Source organism: Salvelinus fontinalis, chromosome 15 (genome assembly GCF_029448725.1).
Source record: "Salvelinus fontinalis isolate EN_2023a chromosome 15, ASM2944872v1, whole genome shotgun sequence".
Lineage (NCBI taxonomy): Eukaryota > Metazoa > Chordata > Actinopteri > Salmoniformes > Salmonidae > Salvelinus > Salvelinus fontinalis.
Window position 1 is genome coordinate 45,948,644 of NC_074679.1, and position 21,097 is coordinate 45,969,740.

A 21,097-nucleotide genomic window follows, 5' to 3' on the forward strand; every position below is an offset into this window, starting at 1 on the left:
ACTCAATCCTAATGAGAACATGTCTATTCTGGGCTCTGTTTTTGACAGACTCAGGTTATGCTCAGCTTCGAAACTGTTTCTGTACTTGTTTTTTAAGTATGTCAGAGTTGAGAACTCTGACTCGCATATGTATGCGGTGCCAAACTGGACCAGAACATCTACAGCTTTCTCAGTCAGGCAGGAGACCCCTGCTGTCGATGAACAACCCAGAACTGTGTGAGTGTTTGCCTCAAAAAGCATCTCGCTTCAATCAGTTTAATCCAGTTAAAAATAACAATTATTATTGTATTTTAATAGCAACAGTTCCAACCTCGACTAGTTTTCAACAATAATTTCTACAGTAAGATGTACAGTAGGCCTGATAATTTTTAATCTTCAGCTGTACTGTTACTTAGGGTTGCACTATCAGTAGCTAGCTTGCTTTGGCGAATGTTAGCTATTATTAGCTGTGTACAAGGCCAGGGGATTGTTTGAAAGAGAAACTCACATCTACTACTATGAGAGTTAGTTAGTACTCCCTTACTTCTGCTTATCATCACCTGTTATAAAATGACAACAATGCCTTGCTAGTTGACTTACTTTTACACTGTCGAAGCACTGTTTCCTGAAGCATTCTGGCCTGTTCTGAAAGAACTCTCTGGGTTTTCCATCACGCTGTGGATGTTTGGTCAGGACGTGTCGTTTTATTAATTTATTCGTTATGAGAGACTCATTACTAAGCACTTCCACACAAAAAAACACATTGTGGGCGCTCCTCGTTATAGGTTTGTATGAAAGAGAGAGTATATGCGTTTCATGACAATTGAGCTCAGTCAGAACTTGCGTCTAGCATAGTCCATTTGATGACAGCGGTGAGTGATGGCAAATTAGTGGCTGACAGCGCATCATCTGCTGCTGAAGGACAGCGCTGAATTGTGTGGGTCGCGGAGTGATCTTTAAGAAAACGGAAGTAAAATGATCCGGTAAACTGCGAAGCACACGGACATGTCCCTCTCACGCTCGCGCAGCTGCCAAACTAAGCAGAGAGCGCATATGCCAAATCAACTCCAGTAATTAATGAAATAATTATCAAAAGTACTCTGACACGTCGCGACCCCCTATTAACAGGTCCGGGTCGCAACCCATACTTTAAGAAAAGCCTGCTTCGCCACAAATGGCTGTGTCTATGGCTGTGACAGAGATCGGCTACAGAATTATTGGCAAGAATACATTTCTGAAAAAAGTTGCCTGGAATCAAGTCAATAAGTGCGATTATTTGACAACACCAACTAAAAAGAAGCAGTGCACCGGGACACTTGACATTAAGCAGCAGTGCCACCATATGGTTATTTGTTACCAAGAACATATATCCAAACACTCAAAAATAAGAGTACGGTTATGGTACAGTGTTCCCTGATGTACAAAAATACAATTTTGCCAGTAAGTTATTGTGCCTTTTACAATAACTTACTGTCCAGTAGTTTCCAGTTAAGCTACTGGAAAAATGCACAATAACCTCTTCAGAGTGCAACTCATTACTGGCAGATTCTCTTACAGAACAGACTGTGTCAAAGGATGTCTACTTGCATCGGAATAACCATCAAACACTTAAACTGCTGCAACACTTCCACTGACGGTTGGCACAAATACACACACTGCATATTTGACCAAGCCCCCAAGTATGCTAATGAATCCCACCAATACATTGCGCCCACCTATCAAAGCGCAGTGATGATCGTACCTTATATTCAAAATATTGGGTCGAAAAATGTCCCAGTATACCTACAAGGTACCAAACTGTACCACACTGTAGTGTACCCTAATCCTGCCCTTCTCTTTTGAGAGTGCGGTAGTTTACTTTATAGCATGGCATTGTTGAATACTCGTTTCTGATAGACCACAGACCTGGTGGCGCAGCACGTACTTCAGGTAGCTAGCAACCAAGAGGTTGTGAATTCAAATCCTAAGTAAGCACCACACTGTCTTAACATTAACGGCTGTTACTAGTTGTAGATTTACCATAGTTTAACCGCAACTGGACAATAACCTCCAGGGGACCATGACACAACATTCCCAATCCCATGTCAGCCCCAGACACATCTTCATGGCCCCACGACAACCTGGGGATAGTAAAGCTATATAGGCCATTAGAGATGCATGGCAAGACCTTACCCACTGAGCAAAAACTGGCTGAATCAATGTTGTTTCCATGTAATTTCAACCCCCAAAAATCTATGCAATGATGTTGAATCAAAGTGGAAAACTGATTGGATTTGTAAAAAGTCATCAACATAAGGGCATTTCATCTTTTTTTTTCACCCACATGTTAACCTTCATTTGTTGTTAGATTTCACATTGAGTTCACATTAGTTGACACCTGAACCAAATGTAAATCAAAACGTCTGTGCCCAGTAGGCGCACTCTGGCTGCAGAGGCCCTCAGATCCTCCCCAGGGTTAACGCACACTCTACACAACAGGGATATACAACAGCCACGGCTGTATTGTACATGACATAATAATGAAATATCACAGAAACAAGGGATAACACCGGGAATATGAGCATCAGTTCCATATGGCTCAGTTCATGTTTCTTCTCCTTACATGGATTCACTCCCATTGTGGAAATAAACTCCTCACACAACACATTAATATCTGTTGTGTGATTAAGCTGCGATACCAGCTTGTCTGTATTGGAATCAGTGCAGAATAACTGTAAAACAACACATTGCAGTGATTTTATAAATAGAACGCGAATTGAACGCAATTGAATAACAGATTTCAAATGACTGTGTTGCTGTGCTCACTGGCATACTTACCATTAGGCAGAAGAGGCAATTGCCTCAGGCCTCACATCATGAAGGGGTCTCATGAGTTGGCCATAAAAAAATAATTCTCAGCTTGAGCCCCCCCATGCTCCGCTCGAGGCAAAATACATGAAAAAAAAAAGAAAACCCATCAAAATCTGTCTGTTAAAGCTAGATATAGTTTTTTTTGCATGGGCTGCATCGAAATCCACTGCATCCACCGATTTGGGCCTTCTGCATCTGTGGTGGAAGGTGACAAAGCTACAGTGGTGTTTGTCAGTGGTGACCGAAAATCGGTCTTCTCACTGTAATGTCTACAGCGCCCAAATGGTGTGTCACAAGTGTCACAGGACTCGTCTGAAGTTAACATGGTACCGGGCCCAAAAATGAATGGAAGTGAATAGGGCATTTCCACGTCAAAGGTATACAGGTATTTTCTCGGGGGGGGGAAATCCTGAGCTTTCTTATATCTCTCAGATATAGGACAGACACTTCACGGTCATAACCTGATATAATATGGTCATAACACTACATAGTAGAATAATTGTGAAGACATCCAGACTATGAAATAACACATTTGGAATCATGTAGTAACCAAAAAAAGTGTTAAACAAATCAAAATATTTTATATTTGAAATTCTTCAAAATAGCCACCCTTTGCCTTGATGACAGCTTTGCACACTCTTGGCATTTTCTCAACCAGCTTTATGACGTAGTTACCTGGAATGCATTTCAATTAAACAGGTGTGCCTTGTTAAAAGTGAATTTGTGGAATTTATTTCATTCTTAATGCTTTTGAGCCAAGCAGTTGTGTTGTGACAAGGTAAGACCATGTCCATATTATGGCAAGAACAGCTCAAATAAGCAAAGAGAAACAACAGTGCATCATTACTTTAAGACATGAAGGTCAGTCAATGTCAAGAACTTTGAAAGTTTCTTCAATTGCAGTGGCAAAAATCATCAAGCGCTATGATGAAACTGGCTCTCATGAGGACCGCTACCCAGAGTTACCTCTGTTGCATTGCAGCATTGCCACTCTATTCCCCACGAACACTTAATCCACTATCAATATTTCTAGAAATACAATATGACAAATTTAATTGGTCAAAACAAACTGATAAACATACAGTTATTAATTTGATGTTTAATTTAATTGAAGACATCTGATTCTAACTGGAATATATTTGATAAGCTTCCATTAAAGAACACCCTCTGTGTTCTGTTATACAAGTAACTCTTTATCCACATTATAGCAGGGGGTGTAAAGCTATAACACATAAGTTTTTCCAGCAGCAGACTATGATCAACAATGTCAAAAGCTGCACTGAAATCTAACAAGACAGCCCCCACAATCATTTTATCATCAATATTTCTTAGCCAATCATCAGCCATTTGTGTAAGTGCTGTGCTTGTTGGGTGTCCTTCCCTATAAGCATGCTGAAATTTCCAGAAGTTATCTAAGGGTTGGTAACAGGCTGTTTGATCGGCTATTTGAGCCAGTAAAGGGGGCTTTACTATTCTTGGGTAGCGGAATGACTTCAGCTTCCCTCCATGCCTGAGGGCACACGCTCTCTAGTGGGCTTAAATTGAAGATTTGGAAAATAGGAGTGGCAATATCATCTGCTATTATCCTCAGTAACTTTCCATCTAGATTGTCAGACCCTGGTGGCTTGTCATTGTTGATAGACAGCAATATTTTTTTCACTTCTTCCACACCGACTTTACGGAATTCTAAAGTACAATTCTTGTCTTTCATAATTTGGTCCGATATACTCGGATGTGTAGTGTCAGCGTTTGTTGCTGGCATGTCATCCCTAAGTTAGCTTATTTTGCCAATGAAAAAGTTATTAAAGTAGTTTGCAATATCAGTGGGCTTTGTGATGAATGAGCCATCTGATTCAATAAATGAAGGAGCCGTGTTGGCTTTTTTCCCCAAAATGTCATATAAGGTGCTCCAAAGCTTTTTACCATCATTCTTTATATATTTTATCTTTGTTTCATAGTGTAGTATCTTTTTTCTTTTTTTTTGTCACATGATTTCTTAATTTGCAGTACGTTTGCCAATCAGTTGGGCTGCCAGACTTAATTGCCATACATTTTGCCTCATCCCTCTCAACCATACACTTTTTCAATTCCGCATTAATCCAAGGGGATTTAACAGTTTTTACAGTAATTTTCTTAATGGGTGCATGCTTATTAGTAACTGGAATAAGTCGTTTCATAAATGCGTCAAGTGCAGCGTATGGTTGCTCCTCTTTACACACCACAGACCAGCAAATATTCTTTACATCATCAACATGTGAATCACTACAAAACGTATTGTACGTCCTCTTATACACTATATTAGGCCCATCCTTTGGAACTTTGGTTTTCCTAGATATGGCTATTATATTGTGATCACTACATCCTATGGATTTGGATACCGCTTTAAAGCAAATATCTATCTGCAGCGTGATCAATACATGTTGATGATTTAATTCCTGTGCTGTTTGTAACTACCCTGGTAGGTTGACTGACAACCTGATCCAGGTTGCAGGCATTGGTTACAGTTTGAAGTTTTTTCCTGAGTGGGCAGCTTGATGATAGCCAGTCAATAATTAAATCACCCAGAAAATATACTTCTCTGTTGATATCACATACATTATTAAGCATTTCACACGTATTATCCAGATACTGACTGTTAGCACTTTGTGGTCTATAGCAGCTTCCCACAAGAATGGGCTTTAGGTGAGGCAGACAAACCTGTAGCCATATTACTTATTACAGTATTTTTATTTTTTTATTTTACCGTTATTTTACCAGGTAAGTTGACTGAGAACACGTTCTCATTTGCAGCAACGACCTGGGGAATAGTTACAGGGGAGAGGAGGGGGATGAATGAGCCAATTGTAAACTGGGGATTATTAGGTGACCATGAAGGTTTGAGGGCCAGATTGGGAATTTAGCCAGGACACCGGGGTTAACACCCCTACTCTTACGATAAGTGCCATGGGATCTTTAATGACCTCAGAGAGTCAGGAAACCCGTTTAACGTCCCATCCGAAAGACGGCACCCTACACAGGGCGGTGTCCCCAATCACTGCCCTGGGGCATTGGGATATTTTTTAGACCAGAGGAAAGAGTGCCTCCTACTGGCCCTCCAACACCACTTCCAGCAGCATCTGGTCTCCCATCCAGGGACTGACCAGGACCAACCCTGCTTAGCTTCAGAAGCAAGCCAGCAGTGGTATGCAGGGTGGTATGCATTAGATCGTCTCTAAGCTTTACAGGAATGTGGTTCTGAATATACAGTAGACAGCAACACCGCCTCCGTTGGCATTTCTGTCTTGCTACCACTGTATCATCAAAAGTATTGTCTAAGTGAGTTTCAGAGATAGTCAGAATATAAATGTCATCTGTTACAAGCAAGTTATTGACTTCATGGACCTTGTTTCTAAGGCTACATATGTAAATATGGGCTATTTTTAGCACTTTTCTGGGTTGCTTGATTGTTTTTAATGCTTTACTGGGAAGCTTATAAGAGGTAGATTGCTCATGTTATTTATATTGGAGCTGATAGTGCAGGGTGAGCTGCATAAAGTGGTCTTCCTTCCTGCACACCGCCTCAGTGCTAAGAGTGTAAATATGGTTTATAGGCTCATGATTACTGCTTACATTAGCTGTAGGATAAACGGATGTGTTCAGTGCAATTAGGGGTACATAAATGAAATGACTTACATTGTGTTTGCCAATGCCCCTAAGATCATGTACATTTGATGCAGCATTATGATGACTCATTGTCACGATGGTAGGGATTAACTGAGCTCGTCCTGGATCATTTACCAGTCATTGTTTCAACGCAGCCCTGAAATTCGTGGACAGAGTCCAGGAGCCAAGATGATTTGGATGGACTCCGTCATTCCTGTAGAGTATCTTCTGTTTCCAGAAGGTTTCACGTGACATTTCCAGATGATTTCACATGTAACATTTCCTCTTGTTTTGCACATGTGAAATCATATGAAACCATGTGTTTTGGAACAATTCACATGATAATATTTCACATGAAGTTTTCACATGTGAATTCAAATTTTCACATGATATTTCATAGGCGATGCCCTGCAGACAAAAGTTAATCAGTAGAATACACAGAGTTTTCAACTGACATATTTTACATACTTTGACTACATTGTGCGTGTTTATTTGTTCAGTAATTATTATTTAACATGTCCTTTCCTGGGAATTGAACTCACATCCTCTGCATTTACAGCATTCCCATCTTCCTGCTATGCCACCATGTCTGTGTCAGTAACTGATTTTACCTGTATTAATACACTATAGACTACAAAGTAAATCTCAGCTTTGTTAAAAAATACACAAGAAAAACATTTATATTTATCACAGTGGCTTTGGACTAACGTGAAAACAGGTTAATATGCCCCACCAACATTAGACAACTATACAGAAAACCCTCATATTGCTGAAATAAGTATATGAAATCAATGATGAGAATAGTCAGAATAACCCATAACATAAATGACAGTGCAAATCAAAGCAAATCACATGTTATTTGTAACATGCACCGAATACAACAGGTGTAGACCTTACAGTGAAATGCTTGTCATAAACTGTTATAATATGGTCATAACACTACATTGTAGAATAATAATGAAGACATCAAAACTATGAAATAACACATATGGAATCATGTATTAACCAAAAAATGTTAAACAAATCTAAATATATTTTATATTTGAGAGTCTTCAAAGTAGCCACCATTTGCCTTCATGAGCTTTGCACACTCTTGGCATTCTCTCAACCAGCTTCATGACGTAGTCACCTGGAATGCATTTCAATTAACAGGTGTGCCTTGTTAAAAGTTAATTTGTGGAATTTCGTTCCTTCTTAATGCGTTTGAGCCAGTCAGTTGTGTTGTGACAAGGTAGGGGTGGTATACATTAGATAGCCCTATTTGGTAAAAGCCCAAGTCCATATTATGGTAAGAACAGGTCAAATAAGCAAAGAGAAATGACAGTCTATCATTACTTTAAGACATGAATGTCAGTCAAATCGTAAAATGTCAAGAACTTTAAAAGTTTCTTTGAAAGTGCAGTCGCAAAAACCATCAAGCGCTATGATGAACCTTGCACTCATGAGGACTGCCACAGGAATCCAAGACCCAGAGTTACCTCTGCTGCAGATGATAAGTTCATTAGAGTTAGCAGCCTAAGAAATTACAGCCCAAATAAATGCTTCACAGAGTTCAAGTAACAGATACATCACAACATCAACTGTTCAGAGAAGACTATGTGAATCAGGCCTTCATGGTCGAATTGCTGCAAAGAAACCACTACTAAAGGACACCATTAAGAAGAAGAGACTTGCTTGGGCCAAGAAACACAAGCAATGGACATTCGACCGGTATAAATCTGTCCAAAATGTGAGATTTTTGGTTCCAACCACCGTGTCTTTGTGAGATGCAGAGTAGGTGAACGGATTATCTCCACATGTGTGGTTCCCACCATGAGGCACGGAGGACGAGGTGTGATGGTGTGGGGGTGCTTTGCTGGTGACACTATCAGTGATTTATTTAGAATTCAAGGCACACTTAACCAGCATGGCTACCACAGCATTCTGCATCCCATCTGGTTTGCGCTTTGTGGGACTATCATTTGTTTTTCAACAGGACAATGACCCAACACACCTCCAGGTTGGGTAGCGCTATTTGACCAAGAATGAGAGTGATGGAGTGCTTCATCAGATGACCTGGCCTCCACAATCACCCTACCTCAACCCAATTGAAATAGTTTGGGATGAGTTGGACCACAGAGTGAAGGAAAAGCAATCAACAAGTGCTCAGCATATGTGGGAACTCCTTCAAGACTGATGGAAAAGGATTTCAGGGGAAGCTGGTTGAGAGAATGCCAAGAGTGTGCAAAGCTGTCATCAAGGCAAAAGGTGGCTACTTTGAAGAATCTCAAATATAAAATATATTTAGATTTGTTTAACACTCATTTGGTTACTACATGATTCTATACGTGTTATTTCATAGTTTTGATGTCTTCACTATTATTCTACAATGTAGAAAATAGTAAAAATAAAGAAAAACCCGAATGAGTAGGTGTATCCAAACTTTTGACTGGAACTGTATGTGTAGCGCATGTGTCTGATGCTGTCTGGCCAAAAAGAGAATGGGTATGTCACTCGTTTTTGTCCAGACAGGATCAGATACATGCGCTACATGTTGTAAGACAGAGGGGCGCTGTTTCGCTCTCTTGGATGCTTTCTCTGGTGAGATAGTTTCAGCCAGTGTTCGGATGCTGGAATTATTTTGGAGGAACGTGTGAAAGTATCTACTTTTTGAAGTGATTTGTTTGACAATCAGATGAAAACATAATGTCTGGTTGTGTTCATGGCTCAAGTGTCCGCACACTTAAGAGGTGGGGGGCTCATAATGGCCTCTGTCTGGAGTCTCCAAATCACTTAGTCCGCCCCTGGCTGTGCTGTTTATTTTTGAACTTTTTTGATTTAACTTTTATTTAATATTTAACTAGGCATGTCAGTTAATAAGAACAAATTATTATTTACAATGGCGGCCAAACCCTCCCCTAACACGGACGAAGCTGGGGCAATTGTGTGCAGCTCTATGGGACTCCCGATCACGGCCGGTTGTGATACAGACCGGGATCGAACCCAGGTCTGTAGTGACGCCTCAAACACTGCGATGCAGTGCCTTACACCGCTGCGCCACTCAGGATCCCTTTAGCTAGAGGTAGCTTGGTGCATCACATACATAGGTCCCCCCGGTGTGACTGAATGTTTTCAAACCCCAGAAAGCTACAGAGAATGCAGTGCACTACTTTTGACCTGGGCCCATAGGGTTCTGATCAAAATAGGTGCATTATTTAGGGAATAGGGTGCCATTTGGGATATAAACAGAGAGCTACAGGACTGGTCCTAACAATGACTGTGAGTAAACAACAATGACATAATATAACATGCCAGCCACTAACTAATGATCCCCCCCCCCTAAAGTGCTGGCATTATTTCCAAGAAAATTTTGGCAATAGTCAAACATTGATCTTGTTATCTGGCTGTGATTTGAAGGTAAATGTAACGAGTGCGCTGAGAGTAGGGAAGCAAGTACAGGCAGTGAGTAATTTAATAAATAAACAAAACACGAAACACAAACAACGCACAGACATGAAAGCAGAGTCAATAAGACCTGAGGAAAGAACCAAGGGGAGTAACAGAGGGAAGATAATCAAGAAAGTGATGGCGTCCAGGTGAGTGTCATGAGGCGCTGGTGCGCTTGACGATGGTGACAGGTGTGCGGAATAATCAGCAGCCTGATGACCTAGAGGCCGAAGAGGGAGTATACGTGACAGTAAATTGCTTCTCTCCCGGCCGGGGCAGGGCTATTAGTGTTGCTTCAACAGACACTACAGCTGGATAGGCTCTTTGCCAGGGCACAGGGCACCAGACTCAGCAGGGCTTAGCATTCACCATATTACAGAGAAAATGGAATGGTGTCATTATCAGAATAGCCTGGTCACAGATCTGTTTCTGCTATTTTGTCAACTCCTTGTCACTCATTGTAACACCAAACATGACAATTCCATGAGGAGTATAGAGAGCATCAAACAGACTGGCATCCAGGCTAGTCATAGAACACGTAACAGGTGGGATTCTCTACCTTGTTGAATAGACACTAGAGAACTTCTGAATGTTTAATGCATTTCTATATCTACCTGAAACATTCTGAACGTTGTGTCCTAAATCTTTCCATGTACAGTTATTCTCCCGGCAGTTCTCTATCTTTCTGCAACTGGGACTTTTCCAAGTATTTTTAAGGGTATCCTTGCCAACAAAAAAAACTATTTTTTTGTACTATGGTGTTATTTTCCTTAAAGAACTCGATGTATCTGCAATGGGGGCTTCTTTATTAGTATTTCCAAGGGTCCCCATTACAAAATAATATGTTTGGTTTGAATTGCCCTCTGCAATTCCAGGAAATCTGCATTTATATTCAGCTTTAATTAAGAGAGATGTGTGAAATTCAATATCTGCTGCTGTGAAGAAATTATGATTATAACAGGATCCATTTTCATTCCTGTATACTCAGACATATTTCTTCACAAACACTCAATGTTCTGTTCCAATCATTCAACAGTCAACACACTGACTGGGTTATAGTGGATTTGTATTGTGTGTGTGTGTGTGTGTGTGTGTGTGTGTGTGTGTGTGTGTGTGTGTGTGTGTGTGTGTGTGTGTGTGTGTGTGTGTGTGTGTGTGGTAGTAGTAGTTGTCTGTCAGAAGCAGGGTTGGGGAGTAATGAAAAAGCACATGAAATCAGTTACATGTAATCTATTTACAAAAAAAATGTAACTAATCAGATTACAGATACAAAAAAAAAAACTAGATGATTACTTTTAAATTCAGAAAAAAATACATTGACATATTTCTCTCTAGCTAGATTTCTATCCAATTGGCAATATTAAAAAATTTGCATACATTTTTTTCCCCCAACAGATGTGTTTCGATCAAATTGACTTGTTGCGGATAAAAGGCTGTGCGTGATGATGTAGTGCACATAAAAATAACTTTTGCGGTTAAATTTCCATGTGGTGAATATTAAATAAAAGTTAAATGCGTTTCCATCGAATTTTCAACTCTACTGATGGGTTTGTAACCAAAACTATTGCGTTATATTGAAAGTGCCCACAATGTATTGGCACGTTCACTCTAGCTAACAGCTCTCGCGTATAGCATACTGTCACGCCCTGACCTTAGAGAGCCTTTTTTATGTCTCTATTTGGTTTGGTCAGGGTGTGATTTGGGGTGGGCATTCTATGTTTTTGTTTTCTATGATTTTGTATTTCTATGTTTTGGCCGGGTATGGTTCTCAATCAGGGGCAGCTGTCTATCGTTGTCTCTTATTGGGAACCATATAAGCCCTTTTCCCTCCTTTCAGTGTGGGAAGTTAACTTTGTTTGCGGCACTTAGCCTTAAGCTTCACGGTTGTTTTGGATTGTTTATTGTTTTGTTAGCGACATTATTTAAATAAAGAAGTAATGTACGCTCACCACGCTGCGCCTTGGTCCACTTCTTACGACGGCCGTGACAGAACTTCCCACCACCAAAGGACCAAGCAGCGTGGTAAGGGGGAGCATCGTTTTCAGGAGGACTGGACATGGGAGGACATCCTGGACGGCAAAGGATCCTGGACTTGGGAGGAAATCCTGGCCGGAAAGGATCGCCTGCCGTGGGAGCAGGTGGAAGCATTGAGGAAGGCGGAGGCAGCGAGTAAAGGGGCCCAGCGTTACGAGGGAACACGGCTAGCAAGGAAGCCCGAGAGGCAGCCCCCCCGAAAATGTTGGGGGGGGGGGGCACACGAGGAGATTGGCTGAGTCAGGTTGGAGACCTGAGCCAACTCCTCGTGCTTACCGTGGCGAGCGTCGTACTGGTCTGGCACCGTGTTATGCGGTGGAGTGCACTGTGTCTCCAGTGCACGTTCACAGCCCGGTGCGCTACATCCCAGCTCCCCGCATCTGCCGGGCTAGGCTGAGCATCCAGCCAGAACGGGTTGTGCCAGCTCTAAGCTCGAGACCTCCAGTGCGCCTCCACGGCCCAGTGTATCCGGTGCCTCTGCCAAGGACAAAACCTCCTGTATGGCTCCCCAGCCTGGTGAGTCCTGTGCCTGCTGCCAGAACCAGGCCTCCTGTATGTCTCCCCAGCCTGGTGAGTCCTGTTCCTGTTCCTGCTACCAGAACCAGGCCTCCTGTATGTCTCCCCAGCCTGGTGGGCCCTGTGGCAGCTCCACGTGCCAGACTACCCATATGTCTCCTCACTCCAGTGGTGACCCATGGCACGAAGCCTCCAGTGATGATCCATGGCAAGAAGCCTCCAGTGATGATCCATGGCACGAAGCCTCCAGGGATGATCCATGGCAAGAAGCCTCCAGTGATGATCCATGGCACGAAGCTTCCAACGACGGTCTCCATTCCGGAGACTCCAGCGACGTTCTCTAGTCCGGAGCCTCCAGCGAAACTTCCCAGTCAGAACTAAGAACTTTCGATAACTCCGATAGCATGTGACCCCAACATAATAAACTGCATGCTTTCCCCAAGTCTTAGTGAGAGGACCACACAACATATCATTGCGTGACTCCAAGTTTACTTTGATATGATGGTTGGTAACATAGCAGAAACTGATCTGAGCACCACTTTTTTACATTATTGATTACAATTTTGGACAGCTAACTATTAAATGTAACAGATTACATTTAGGAAGTAACCTACCCAACTCTGGTCAGAAGGCCTTGACGCTATAAGACGTGTGTATTTAATATTTTTTATTTTACTTAACTAGGCAAGTCAGTTAAGAACCAATTCTTATTTACAATGGCGGGCATTCGGGGAACAGTGGGTTAACTGCCTTGTTCAGGGGCAGAACGACAGATTTTTACCTTGTCAGCTCAGGAATTCGACCTTTCGGTTACTGGCCCAACGCATTACCACTAGGCAAGAAGTAAACGTTTTTGGCTTTGGCACCTTGCTGAAGATTTCTTCAAGACAGAGGACACTATTTCACCTAAGCCAAACTCTTCTCAGGGACAGCTTGTTGGCTGAATACCCAAAACACTTTTGACCAGAGCCCTTTACTGCAATAGGAGGCTCAACAGTCAACTATCAATATCTCCTCTTTGTGCAAACCACAGGAGGTTGGCGGCACCTTAATTGGGAAAAACGTGCTCGTGGTAATGACTGGAGCGGAATCAGCGGAATGGTATGAAATACATCAAACACATGGTTTCCAGGTGTTTGATGCCATTCCATTTGATGTCTCCACTGGTGCAAACATATCGTAGATGTTATCAGCTAGTTGCTACCCCACAACGGAACCACAAAGCCTTCTGAATCTGACCAGAATATGAAACGTAAGTACAATTCCAAGTCTCTTCTGATGACCTCCTCTAATAGTTTACTTTAAGTTAGCTGTACAAAAGTAAAGTTTCACGATCTGACGATAGTGTTAGTCAGTTTGATTACTTTCCTTGTTCTCTCTCTCTCTGCCAAAGGAAAAAACCCATTAACACATTCAGTTGACACATGTTTATAGTATCACGTGTGGTAACAAATAGAACGTGTGTTAATCCTGAGCTTTGGCACATGTAGCATGTTTTAAACCACTGGAAACAGCTGTTGATCTATTTGTGTAGAGTGTCCCGAATGGAACAGGGCTCTGGTCAAAAGTAGTGCACTATATAAGGAACCTTTTGGTACAGCCTACATTTTTGTTGTCGTTGTATTTTACCCCCTTTTTCTCCACAATTTCGTGATATCTTCTTAGGGCTGCAATCCCGTTAACGGGATCGATATGACAACAGCCAGTGAAAGTGCAGGGCGCCAAATTCAAACAACAGAAATCTCATAATTAAAATTCCTCAAGCATACAAGTATTTCACACCATTTTAAAGATACACATCTTGTTAGTCCCACCACAGTGTCCGATTTCAAAAAGGCTTTACAGCGAACGCACCACAAACGAATAAGTTAGGTCACCGTCAAATCACAGAAAAACACAGCCAGAGTTAAAAACATTTGACTGGTACTGTATATCACTACACCATACTAAACTAAATAAAGGTTTAATCCAACAAATGTTGCATAGCACTATATAGTGGATATGATGCTATTTGGAACACATACATTGTTAGCATTTCCATGCAAGACCTATTTACAAGAAGAATGCATCTGTTTGATATTGCACAATTATATTGCCATATATCAATAAGCCACATATGCAAAGTATACTGTACACCAGGGCCCTCCAACCCTGTTCCTGGAGAGCTACCATCCTGTTGTCACGATCGTCTTGCTGTGAGAGATTGGACCAAGGCGCAGCGTGTGCAAAATACATCTTCTTTATTATAAGAAGAGAGAAAACAAACAAGAAACGAACAACTATACACGAACTAACAAAATAACAAAACTGACGACCGTGAAGCTATAAATACAGATAGTGCTGACACAAACACTACACATAGACAATCTCCCACAATCACCCAAAGCCTATGGCTGCCTTAAATATGGCTCCCAATCAGAGACAATTAATGACATCTGTCTCTGATTGAGAACCAAACCAGGCAACCATAGACTTTCCTAGAACTCTCTCCTGAACACAACCCCATACACTATTCAACACCCCCTAAACAATACACACACCCTAAACTAGACAAAACACACAAACTTCCCATGTCACACCCTGACCTAACTAAAATAATAAAGAAAACAAAGAATAGTAAGGCCAGGGCGTGACACCTGTAGTTTTTAGCCGAACCCTAGTCTAGCACACTTGATGCTAATAATTACCCGATTGATAAGCTGAATCACGTTAGTCACAACTGGGGTTGGAGCGTAAACCTATTGGAGGACCCTGCTGTAAACAGTTTACTCTTTCGCTCTCTCTCCCACAGTCGATTCAGAGTTAGAACCCCGGCAGAACTCCCCACGGTGTGTGTGTGTGTGTGACAGCTAGCTAGGCCTTAGAAACAACCTGATCTACACTGACAGTCTCTGACACACAACACACACACCTCCCAACCAGCAGCAGGATACATAGTAAACATCTCTACACACACAGACACAGTCCACCCTTCTGCCTCTGCTTGTCTGGCAATGTCTGGGTATCCCCCTTTCTATGACCCGCTGGCAAACGCTCTCCAACTATGTAAGAGACTTCAGGGCATCTCTTCAAACAGTCCTCTACTGACTTGACAGGCATGAGGCCAGCCCACCCACATCAACAAACACGTCTGAGGCTCCTTACAGGTGATGCAACCCTTTATAGTGCACTACTTTTGACCAGGACCTAGAGAAGAGGGTTCCATTCAGGATGCAGACCCGAGGTATTTAACATTTGCTTGTTTGTTATTTAGGCTCCATCACGTGGCTGTGTTTGTGTGTGTCTCTCTCGTCTCCTATGTTGTAACAACGAGTGGCGCGTGAGTAAGTAACAGGAAAAACCCGGAGGTCACAGCTGGGGTTGTGCTCTAGCCGAATGAAGGATTTTGGCCCTGTGCTGCGTGGAGGATTATCATTTGAAACATCAAATTGTTTTATGTAACACATTGTAGTGCAGACGATAACACACTGTGGCTGTCCAGCAAAGAGCAGCTGCTGCGCAATCCATGTTTGACCTCGCGACGCACACAGCCTCCTCACACAATGTACAGGTATCTCCTGTGGGGTTAGCGTGGTGTGTGTTCCCATAGGGCTCCAAGTGGATGGTGAGACAATGTGTGTGTGATCTGTGCAACCTTGAAATGGCGTAATTCCCTAGTGACCTAATGGTGCGGTCATAATGATGACAGAATGCTTGTTCTAACAGATGAAAACAGGCAAAAAAAACACTCACACACTCACGATGTGGAAATGTGTTGTGAATGCATCCATTTTGTTTTCTAATGGGTTGTGATTAAGGTGACAATGAGGTACATCAACGTAAACAAATCGTATTTTATTGATGAACAAAATAAATAAATAGAACTTGAAAATAAATTAAATGGTTCAGTAAATTAGTAAAGTAATAAAAGTAGGGGTCAAAATAATTGGTTTTGAAAGCAGACAGGCTTCAAGAGCAAATTGCTTGTCAAAGTCAACAAGGTGTTGGTAGAACGTTCTAGCATTGCTAAAATAGTAGTATTGATGCCGTGATTGAACAACTTTGAGACACCACAATTGTGATTTAAACTGTCGACTGTAATTGCTAGTCATTTAGATTTGGTGTTTCTATAATTGACATATGTTATCTTGTATAAAGCAATGAAAGAGATACGTTTGTATTGGCTACACAAAATCAATACACTATAATAATACATACATAATGCAATACAGCATTTTTGTATTGCACTCTGCTGTTTTATAGAGTATTGATTGGTGTATTTTGTATGCTGACCTTACAAAATGTATTTCCATATAAATTTACAATAAAGTTATCGTATCATACTATTTGAATGGGAGTGTTACAGTTAAATGTGATATACAGTTAATATTACAGATGATAAACATAGCTATAAGGACGGGTACACAGTTATATTGAACAACCCTTATTGCTATCTTTGATCTTGCCTTTGCATTGTGCCTGAAAAACGTAATAAAGCACCTTTTAAAAATATACAGTTATTGACATTCAGTCAGCTGACATTCTGAGACTCTTCTTTCTCTTCTCTATCTTTCAGACCTGAGTTCAAATACTATTTGATATCGTTCAAATACTTTGAGTTTGCTTTAGTCTGCATGGAGACAGGTGGGCGGGCCTTGCACAACTGAACTTTTCTATTGGTTCCATTGCAACAGGCAAGCTACACTACTTACATTTACATTTACATTTAAGTCATTTAGCAGACGCTCTTATCCAGAGCGACTTACTTGGCCAAAGGTATGTGGACATCTGCTCGTCAAACTTCTCATTCCAAACTCATGGGCATTAATATGGAGTTAGTCCCCCCTTTGCTGCTATAACAGTCACTACTCTTCTGGGAAGGCTTTCCAATAGATGTTGGAACATTGCTGTGGGGGCTTCCATTCAGCCACAAGAGCATTAGTTAGCTCAGGCACTAATGTTGGGTGATTATGCCTGGCTCGCAGTCGGTGTTCCAATTCATCCCAAAGGTGTTCAATAGGGTTGAGGCGGGGCTCTGTGGAGACCAGTCAATTTCTTACACACTGATCTTGTCAAACCATTTGTGTATGGACCTTGCTTTGTGAATCGGGGCATTGTCATACTGAAACAGGAAAGGGCCTTCCCCAAACTGTTGCCATCAAGTTGGAAGCACAGAATCGTCTAGAATGTAATTGCATAATATAGAGGTAAGATTTCTGGAACTAAGGGGTCTAGCCCGAACCATGAAAAACAGCGCTGGCCCATTATTCTTCCTCCAGCAAACTTTACAGTTCGCAATATGTATTTGGGCAGGTAGTGTTCGCATGGCATCCGCCAAAGCAAGATTAATCTGTCGGACTGTCAGATGGAGAAGCATGATTCATCACTCCAGAGAACGCGGGTTTCCATGAAAACATGAATATGAGATGCATTAATAATAATAATAATAATGGTGTAAAATAAAACAATCCCTGGTGAACATAAGAGTCCAATGGCGGCGAGCTATACAAAACTCCAGCCGACGCTTGGCATTGCGCATGGTGATCTTAGGCTTGTGTGTGGCTGCCTGTCCATGGAAACCCATTACATGAAGCTCCGGACGAACAGTTTTTGTGCTGATGTTGCTTCCAGAGGCAGTTTGGAACTCGGCAGTGAGTGTTGCAACAGAGGACGGATGACTTTTACGCGCTACGCGCTTCAGCACTTGGCGGTCCTGTTCTGTGAACTTGTGTGGCCTACCACTTCGCAGCTGAGCCATTGTTGCTCCTAGACGTTTCCACTTCACAATAACAGCACTTACAGTTAACCGGGGTAGACTCTAGCTGGGCAGAAATTTGAGGAACTGACTTGTTGGAAAGGTGGCATCCTATGACGGTGCCACGTTGAAAGTCTATGTGCGCTTCAGTAAGGCCATTCTACTGCCAATGTTTGTCTATAGAGATTGCATGGCAGTGTGCTTGATTGTATACACCTGACAGCAATGGGTGTGGCTGAAATAGCTGAATCCACTAATTTGAAGGGGTTTCCACATACTTTTGCATATATAGTGTAAGTCAAGCACAGAAATGATTGAAATGATTTCAAATAGTATTTGAACCTGGTCTGGTAGCTTTATGAACATCTGTTCTTACAATCTGTTGCTTTGGTGGACTGCTTCCATAAAGATCATGGCTGCATCTCAAATGACATCCAATTCCCTATATAGTCAACTACATTTGACCAGAGACCTATGGGGTTTACACACTATAAAAGGACTAGGGTGCTATGTGGGATGCAGCCAGTGTGATTTCAGTGTCCATCCTACTTCTACAGTATTCAAAAGGCCCATCCATATTACTTTGACTATGACCATGTATTATTATTAGTGATAATATTAAATGACATTACAGGCCCTTACTTGTAAAAAATGATACAACTTCAGCATGCCCTACTATGGGCTGACACTCAACATACAGGTCAACTGTAACAAATGTGGTAATTATATATATATATATTTCCGGGTCAGGTCTTGTATGATTCGACAAAAACTTCTGGCCCAAGTTATACAGATGTAGGATCTTAATTTGAGCCCGTTTCCTACAGCAGGAAAATAATCTTTCTGTAACAGGAAATGTGAATTATCATGTTCTCAGCAACAAAAGAGTGATCAAATTAAGATTCTATATCTGCTGGTTTGTATGGTTGAAATGCAACCATAAGTGATTGTTGAACACTTGTGAAGACCTGCACTTGCACAAAAAATGTTTACTATTAAAAATTGGTGTCTCCATATCTAATTTTTGTTCCCCCCTCTCTGTTGTATCACAAACGTTGTGCCAAATGTGTTGTTACAGCAGTTGTACAACCTGAGTGTGTTTGGGGCCATACAGCCCACAGCCCTTCACATATCACCTGCTCTTTATCTTATGTTGATTTAAAGATGGTTGATTGACATGTGATGCCACCAATGGGGCGGCGTTCAGTGCTGGCTGCTGAGGACTCCATTGAGGCCTGTTTGCTCCACCTCCTCTGGCTGAGGAGCTTTCTGTTTTTCTGCACCTTCACTCGTACATCAAACACCTCCTGAATAGCATTCTTAAAACAGTGAAAGTTGTAGTCAATTAGTCCTGTGGGATAAAGACAAGATAGGATGAGATCAGTATTCAGACAGGACGAGCAGAGTTACCATAGCTATTAGAATGTTAGAATGACAAATTCATCTCGCTCTCACAATATCAATTATGAGCGAAAATATCCTACATTGTGAATCAGATAATAATTGCAATTGCAAGAAACACAAAATGAACACAAAAAAAAACTAAAAAATCTCTTCTGTCTCATTAGCTTGTTAGCTTAAAGTTAGGTATTACATGTTTAATGTATCTGTCAAATGATCAAAGCCTAGCCATCTCTAATTATTTAGATAGTGAAATATGCAAGTTTGGAGCAATGCTATTTACATGAGATGTTTTTATTTTATATCACTGAATTTGAAGATAAGCTAAATATACCATTGTTGAGTGGTAATTGTCTAGAGTTGAAAGTGTCAAAACGCTTATAAAGACTGAAATATTATTTTACAATTCAAGGGAATAGTATGCAGATGCTATGGGCTCATACATGCTTTGAAGACAACTTTTACCCCCATTCTTCCAAAGTTTTGGAGGGTAAAAGTATTTGAAACTGCAGGTGAAAACAATGCATGATACGACCTTGAATAATATAACCTGTAGGATTTGACCTGTTGTAAGAACCACTAAAGTTAATGAATTAATTTAACCTTATCATTGTTGGCTTTATTGTTATTTTGGGGAAAAGAGGATATTTTGTGACTCGTTGACAAACAGTGTACCAGATGTAAGAAGCTTTCATGCTTTTGTTCTGCTGACAAATAGGATAGGGGGAAAGACTAATCAATGCCAATGGAAATGTTCAAATGTAACACATAAAAAAAGTCAAAGACCATACTGTTTAATAAAAATACACACAATAAAAAAACAGGAAATACACAACCATGCACTGACTTCGCTGTCATCCTCCTAAACTCTCGATTCCGAGACTGCTATACGAGTCTAATAAATACAACTTGAAAATGACTGTTCCCATAGTTTGGATGCCATGCCTTCCCATGTACTGTACAAAGAGAACACTCTTATGAATGCCTATTATCACAAGTGCTGTGTCATCTGTCGTCCAATCTCTTAGCTGCCGCAGACAGCCAAGGCTCAATCTAACAAGCCGGGAGGATTTGACAAGTTCACAGGAAGATGAGAGCCTTTGATCATCAGTGCCAAGGTAACCACACTTCTCTTCGAGAGAGAGAGCGAGAGAGAGCGAGAGAGAGCGAGAGAGAGAGAGAGGTATCTATGGAATAATAGGCTTTCCATTGCAATTTATATAAATGACTTATTATGTGTACATCTGTTAATTGAGCGTAAGAAGGGATACTGTATTTAGTCTCTGGACAATACAGCTTTTTGCTTTACATTGTCATCATATTAATTATGTTCTGCCATCTATCAAGTAACCTATATCACTGTGTTCATCACAGATCACACAACACGCTAGAAGCGGTTGGATTATAAATATTTCAATCCTGGTTAGTCGTTAGCCTTTGGAAGCATGCTATTTAGAGTAGCAGGTGCTCTAGTATCAGCAGGTATTCAGTACTGCACTTGTGGATTCATGTCAT

At 41.3% G+C, this 21,097-nt stretch overlaps 1 pseudogene; it reads right to left on the bottom strand.

Moving 5' to 3' along the window:
• Positions 1-16,260: 16,260 nt before the first annotated feature.
• LOC129812059 (ras-related GTP-binding protein D-like) overlaps positions 16,261-21,097 on the bottom strand; it is a 40,585-nt pseudogene continuing 35,748 nt past the window's right edge.